Source organism: Schistocerca nitens, chromosome 9, assembly GCF_023898315.1.
Source record: "Schistocerca nitens isolate TAMUIC-IGC-003100 chromosome 9, iqSchNite1.1, whole genome shotgun sequence".
NCBI lineage: Eukaryota > Metazoa > Arthropoda > Insecta > Orthoptera > Acrididae > Schistocerca > Schistocerca nitens.
Genome location: NC_064622.1, coordinates 170,555,433 through 170,561,432, shown reverse-complemented (window position 1 = coordinate 170,561,432; position 6,000 = coordinate 170,555,433). Strand labels below are relative to the sequence as shown.

Sequence of the window (6,000 nt, the reverse complement as noted above, 5' to 3'; positions counted from 1 at the left end):
TCATTGCTTTTGTTTGATGAGGTCCACTTGATATTTACTGGTTGCTACTGTACAATGTTGCGAATGAGTAACGAAAAGCAATGAATTCTTCTCAGCTTTTTAAAATCTTACTGATCCACATTGAGGGCCATTAAGGAGATTCTTGTAGATATGAAATGTGTAAGAAAGCAGAACTGGTGATGATTAAATTAGACGTTTTTGAAATACAGGTTGTCTCAAAAGGTACAGTAAAACTTTAATGTGTTATAGCAACCAAACTAATTAAGATATTCACACAATTTTTGGCTTATGTGACACAGTAATTCACACAGTTTGTATAGCATTCAGTCCTTTTCGTAATGTGCGCCTTTTGTGGCACGCACAACATCCAGCCTGTATTCGAGCACCATCCGCACTCAGCACAACATATCCACACCAACTGTGGCAATGGCAGCCGTGATTCGGTTCTTTAAATCAATGAAGCAGTTCACAAGCGCTTGATAGACACTGTCCTTCATATAACCCCATTGAAAGAAGCCTAAAGGTTTAAGGTCAGGTGACCTAGCAGGCCAGAGAATTGGATCACCCCTGCCCATCCAGCGATCTGGAAACACGTGATCTAGAACATTTGACACAGTCTGAGCCCAAAGTGGTGGTGCACTATCTCGTTGTAAAACGACTGTAACTTGGCGGCCAGTCTGTTGTGGTAACGCAAACAGCTCCAGTATATCAGAGCACTAGAATTACTTTATATAAAAAAAAGGGAGAGAGAGAGACGTCCCACAATGCAATTAACCTTCAGACAACACATTCACTTTCGGGCGGCAACGTACTTCATCCGTCACAGTATGCGGATTTGTTGTGCCCCAAACGCAAACATTGTTTTTGTTTACCTTACCACACAAGTGAAATGTTTCTTCGTCAGAAAATTCTAGGTTGTTTAGAAAATATCCATCCTTCTCTAAACTGCAAAGAACTACCACGGTGAACTGCATACGTTGTGGCTCGTAATCTGGTTTCAATACTTGTAACAACTGCAGCCGGCATGGATACATATGCACACGTTGCTGAAGGACCCGATGCACTGTCGCTCCAGGGATTTGCAGCTGCTGCGATGATCTCTGAACAGACTTCCGTGGAGAACGTTCAAATGCCTACCGTATCCATCCAGTTTCGGGTTCACTTGTTCCACGTCGTCCAGTATGCTTCAAATCAACGCTTGCTGTGTGCATAAAATGTCTGTACCACCTGTGTATCGACGTCCGCGAGGATGGGTGCTTCCGATATTGTGTCTGGAAGTTCCCTTTGAATCTATTTGTCCGATTTGATCAGAGTGAACCATTCCACACACTGAGCCTTTCCTTGAAGCGTTATCATTATGCTTCACTCACGACAACCTGAAACACACACAAACAAAACTTCTTGAGATTGTCTGTTACATAAGCGAAACATGGTGCAAATATATGAATTAGTTGTGGTGCTGTCATAAATTGCTGTTGTAACGTACATTTTGAGGGTCCTGTGCATTGTTACAAAAGAATATTACAGAGAAATTTACTACAAATGTTTCGAAACAGTATGTCTTTAAACAGTAAACGTTTCGGAGGACTGTACATCTTCCATCAGGCTGATTTACTTAAAATTAACGTAACACAGATGGTGGTTATGTTCTACTTACCGGGCAAATTCTGCTCTGTTTTTCGGTGGTCAAAGACTGTTTCATCGAATCGTATTTACATTAAATCATTTGTTTTGCTTCTTCAAATCCTATGAATAAAACGTAAATATGATTCGGAGAAACAACCATAAACCACCATTAAACGTCAGCAAAAGTCCAGAAAATCACGCAAAGAAACCAAGTAATACACTATTACAGAAACTATCATCTTGAGCTGACTTTTCTCTACGAAATCTCATTATTTGTTTCTATGACAATAGATATTTTTTGAAAATTCTTATTTTTTCCACCTGTGCATGTTTCGGTGATACGTCGTTGTCGTTAGTGGGTGTAGGTAATATGTCAGTACCGTTGGTCATTTTTTATTTTTTTGGTTGCAGTCCCCACATTGTCAAAAATTCTATGATCGAAATATCTGTACGAGAACTCCGTTGCCAAGAAGTATTATTATATCGTTACTCTAGCTGTTATTGTTATTATTATTTGCAGCAGCAGCGGAAGTAGTAGTAGTAGTAGCAGTAGCAGTAAATCTCCAGTTATTATAGATTTTAATTGGTATCTCTAGTCTACTAATCGACATCACGGTAGAAACATTCTCCTCGGATACTCTGTTTCCTGGCCATATTCTTGTTGCAGTCTTCAAACTAAACATTGGGAATAGACATAAGCACAGTGTCTGCATTGGGAACTGCCAGCACAATGATTTTGAGTTACAGATTGCTAAAATATTCACAGGTTGTTGGAACAGAACGTAGTCATTCTTATTTATACACTGCCTAAAGGAAAATGTAGAGCACCCACAACACTCCCTTCGGATGGCACTGTAGCTTTGCACACACACAAACACACACACTCATACACACACACACACACATACACACACACACACACACACACATACCACCGGCGGTTATGTAAATAATTAGAGTTACATTTCTCTGTGACAGATGCAACGGGCAACACACTACATTGCTATTGTTAACTGGCGTGGCAGAGTATATGAGGAGGCATAAACAGTGTCACATATTGAGTGATCCTTGAAGGACACGTTGTAACTTTTTTTTTTAAATAACTTGTGTTATCCAAATTTACTGTGTGATGTCTTGTTCAGCAGTCTGACATCGTTTACCAATATAGATTCCAGAATTTAACTTGTCTGTATCAGGATTACAAAACACACAAAATATTACAAATCGGGCATACCTAATCAACCTATACATTAAATATGATGACAAATACTTGGTTCCTACTTTCAAGAGTCAGTATGTAAAATTATCAAGATCCACATTGCGTTGCTGCATACTTAAAACCATATATACAAAATTTCATTACATTGCAAAACTGTATTATGCTGTGTCCATAGGACAACAGCTAAATTCCCACAGCTGGCCACTAGCTTTAAAGTATTACAGCCTACCTTTAACAGAGTGCAACGGCAACTGCTACTGCACTCCGTGCGCCCCCACGTACAATCGATTCTGCCACTTAGGCAACATCTTTGGTTCAGTGGTGTCAAAGATATAATCTCTTCTATGTATGATAGCCATTTCATATCATTTTTCATGAAATATATTACAAAGTCGGGTTCCAGGTACAAGTGGATCCCTCACAACGTAAATACTTAGTACCCATGTAAGATTGCGTCATCAATGCAGTTCCTTCTCTAAATCCTCGCACGAACGAAAAAATGACTGACATCGAAATAAGTGTCCAAGGAATAGAAAAGAAACTGAAATCACTCAACAGAGGAAAGTCCACTGGACCTAACGGCATACCAATTCGATTCTACACAGAGTATGCGAAAGAACTTGCCCCCTTCTAACAGCCGTGTACCGAAAGTCTCTAGAGGAACGGAAGGTTCAAAATGATTGGAAAAGATCACAGGTAGTTTCCGTTTTCAAGAAGGGTCGTCGAGCAGATGCGCAAAACTATAGACCTACGAGGGCAGTTCACTAAGTAATGCAACACATTTTTTTTTCTGAAACAGGGGTTGTTTTATTCAGCATTGAAATACACCAGGTTATTCCCCAATCTTTTAGCTACACAACACTATTTTTCAACGTAATCTCCATTCAATGCTACGGCCTTACGCCACCTTGAAATGAGGGCCTGTATGCCGGCACGGTACCATTCCACTGGTCGATGTCGGAGCCAACGTCGTACTGCATCAATAACTTCATCATCCGCGTAGTGCCTCCCACGGATTGCGTCCTTCATTGGGCCAAACATATGGAAATCCGACGGTGCGAGATCGGGGCTGTAGGGTGCATGAGGAAGAACAGTCCACTGAAGTTTTGTGAGCTCCTCTCGGGTGCGAAGACTTGTGTGAGGCCTTGCGTTGTCATGAAGAAGGAGAAGTTCGTTCAGATTTTTGTGCCTACGAACACGCTGAAGTCGTTTCTTCAATTTCTGAAGAGTAGCACAATACACTTCAGAGTTGATCGTTTGACCATGGGAAAGGACATCGAACAGAATAACCCCTTCAGCGTCCCAGAAGACTGTAACCATGACTTTACCGGCTGAGGGTATGGCTTTAAACTTTTTCTTGGTAGGGGAGTGGGTGTGGCGCCACTCCATTGATTGCCGTTTTGTTTCTGGTTCGAAGTGATGAACCCATGTTTCATCGCCTGTAACAATCTTTGACAAGAAATTGTCACCCTCAGCCACATGACGAGCAAGCAATTCCGCACAGATGGTTCTCCTTTGCTCTTTATGGTGTTCGGTTAGACAACGAGGGACCCAGCGGGAACACACCTTTGAATATCCCAACTGGTGAACAATTGTGACAGCACTACCAACAGAGATGTCAAGTTGAGCACTGAGTTGTTTGATGGTGATCCGTCGATCATCTCGAACGAGTGTGTTCGCACGCTCCGCCATTGCAGGAGTCACAGCTGTGCACGGCCGGCCGCCACGCGGGAGATCAGACAGTTTTTCTTGACCTTGCGGCGATGATGACACACGCTTTGCCCAACGACTCACCGTGCTTTTGTCCACTGCCAGATCACCGTAGACATTCTGCAAGCTCCTATGAATATCTGAGATGCCCTGGTTTTCCGCCAAAAGAAACTCGATCACTGCCCGTTGTTTGCAACGCACATCTGTTACAGACGCCACTTTAACAGCTCCGTACAGCGCTGCCACCTGTTGGAAGTCAATGAAACTATACGAGACGAAGCGGGAATGTTTGAAAATATTCCACAAGAAATTTCCGGTTTTTTTAACCAAAATTGGCCGAGAAAAAAATGTGTTGCATTACTTATTGAACTTCCCTCGTATATCTATGACATCGATCTGTTCTAGAATTTTTGAACATGTTTTTTGCTCGCGTATCATGTCATTTCTGGAAACCCAGAATCTACCCTGTAGGAATCAACATGGATTCCGGAAACAGCGATCGTGTGAGGCCCAACACGCTTTATTTGTTCATGAGACCCAAAAAATATTAGATACAGGCTCCCAGGTAGATGCCATTTTCCTTGACTTCCGAAAGGCGGTCGATACAGTTCCGCACCGTCGCCTGATAAACAAAGTGAGAGCCTACGGAATATCAGACCAGATGTGTGGCTGGAGTGAAGAGTTTTTAGCAAACAGAACACACCATGTTGTTCTCAATGGGAAGACGTCTACAGACGTTAGAGTAGCCTCAGGAGTGCCACAGGGGAGTGTTATGGGACCATTGCTTTTCACAATATATATAAATGACCTAGTAGATAGTGTCGGAAGTTCCATGCGGCTTTTCGCGGATGATGCTGTAGTATATAGAGAAGTTGCAGCATTAGGAAATTGCAGCGAAATGCAGGAAGATCTGCAGCGGATAGGCACTTGGTGCAGGGAAGTTCTACTGACCCTTAACATAGACAAATGTAATGCATTGCGAATACATAGAAAGAAGGATTCTGTATTTTATAATTATATGATAGCAGAACAAACACTGGCAGCAGTTACCTCTGTAAAGTATCTGGGAGTATGCGTGCGGAACGATGTGAAGTGGAATGATCATATAAAATTAATTGTTGGTAAGGTGGGTGCCAGGTTGGGATTCATTGGGAGAGTCCTTAGAAAATGTAGTCCATCAACAAAGGAGGTAGCTTACAAAACACTCTTTCGACCTATACTTGAGTATTGCTCATCAGTGTGGGATCCGTACCAGGTCGGGTTGACAGAGGAGATAGAGAAGATCTAAAGAAGAGCGGCGCGTCGTCACAGGGTTATTTGGTAACCGTGATAGAGTTACGAAGATGTTTAGCAAACTCAAGTGGCAGACTCTGCAAGAGAGGCGCTCTGCATCGCGGCGTAGCTTGCTGGCCAGGTTTCGAGAGGGTGCGTTTCTGGATGAGGTA

General features: G+C 42.4%; 1 long non-coding RNA gene across 1 annotated transcript in view; it reads right to left on the bottom strand.

Annotated features, from left to right (window-relative positions):
* Positions 1 to 246: 246 nt before the first annotated feature.
* The window catches only part of LOC126203284 (uncharacterized), a 159,438-nt gene continuing 153,684 nt past the window's right edge, over positions 247 to 6,000 (bottom strand). The window contains exon 6 of the long non-coding RNA XR_007540255.1: positions 247 to 1,376. This is a non-coding gene — a long non-coding RNA (uncharacterized LOC126203284). The remainder of the gene's footprint in view (positions 1,377 to 6,000) is intronic.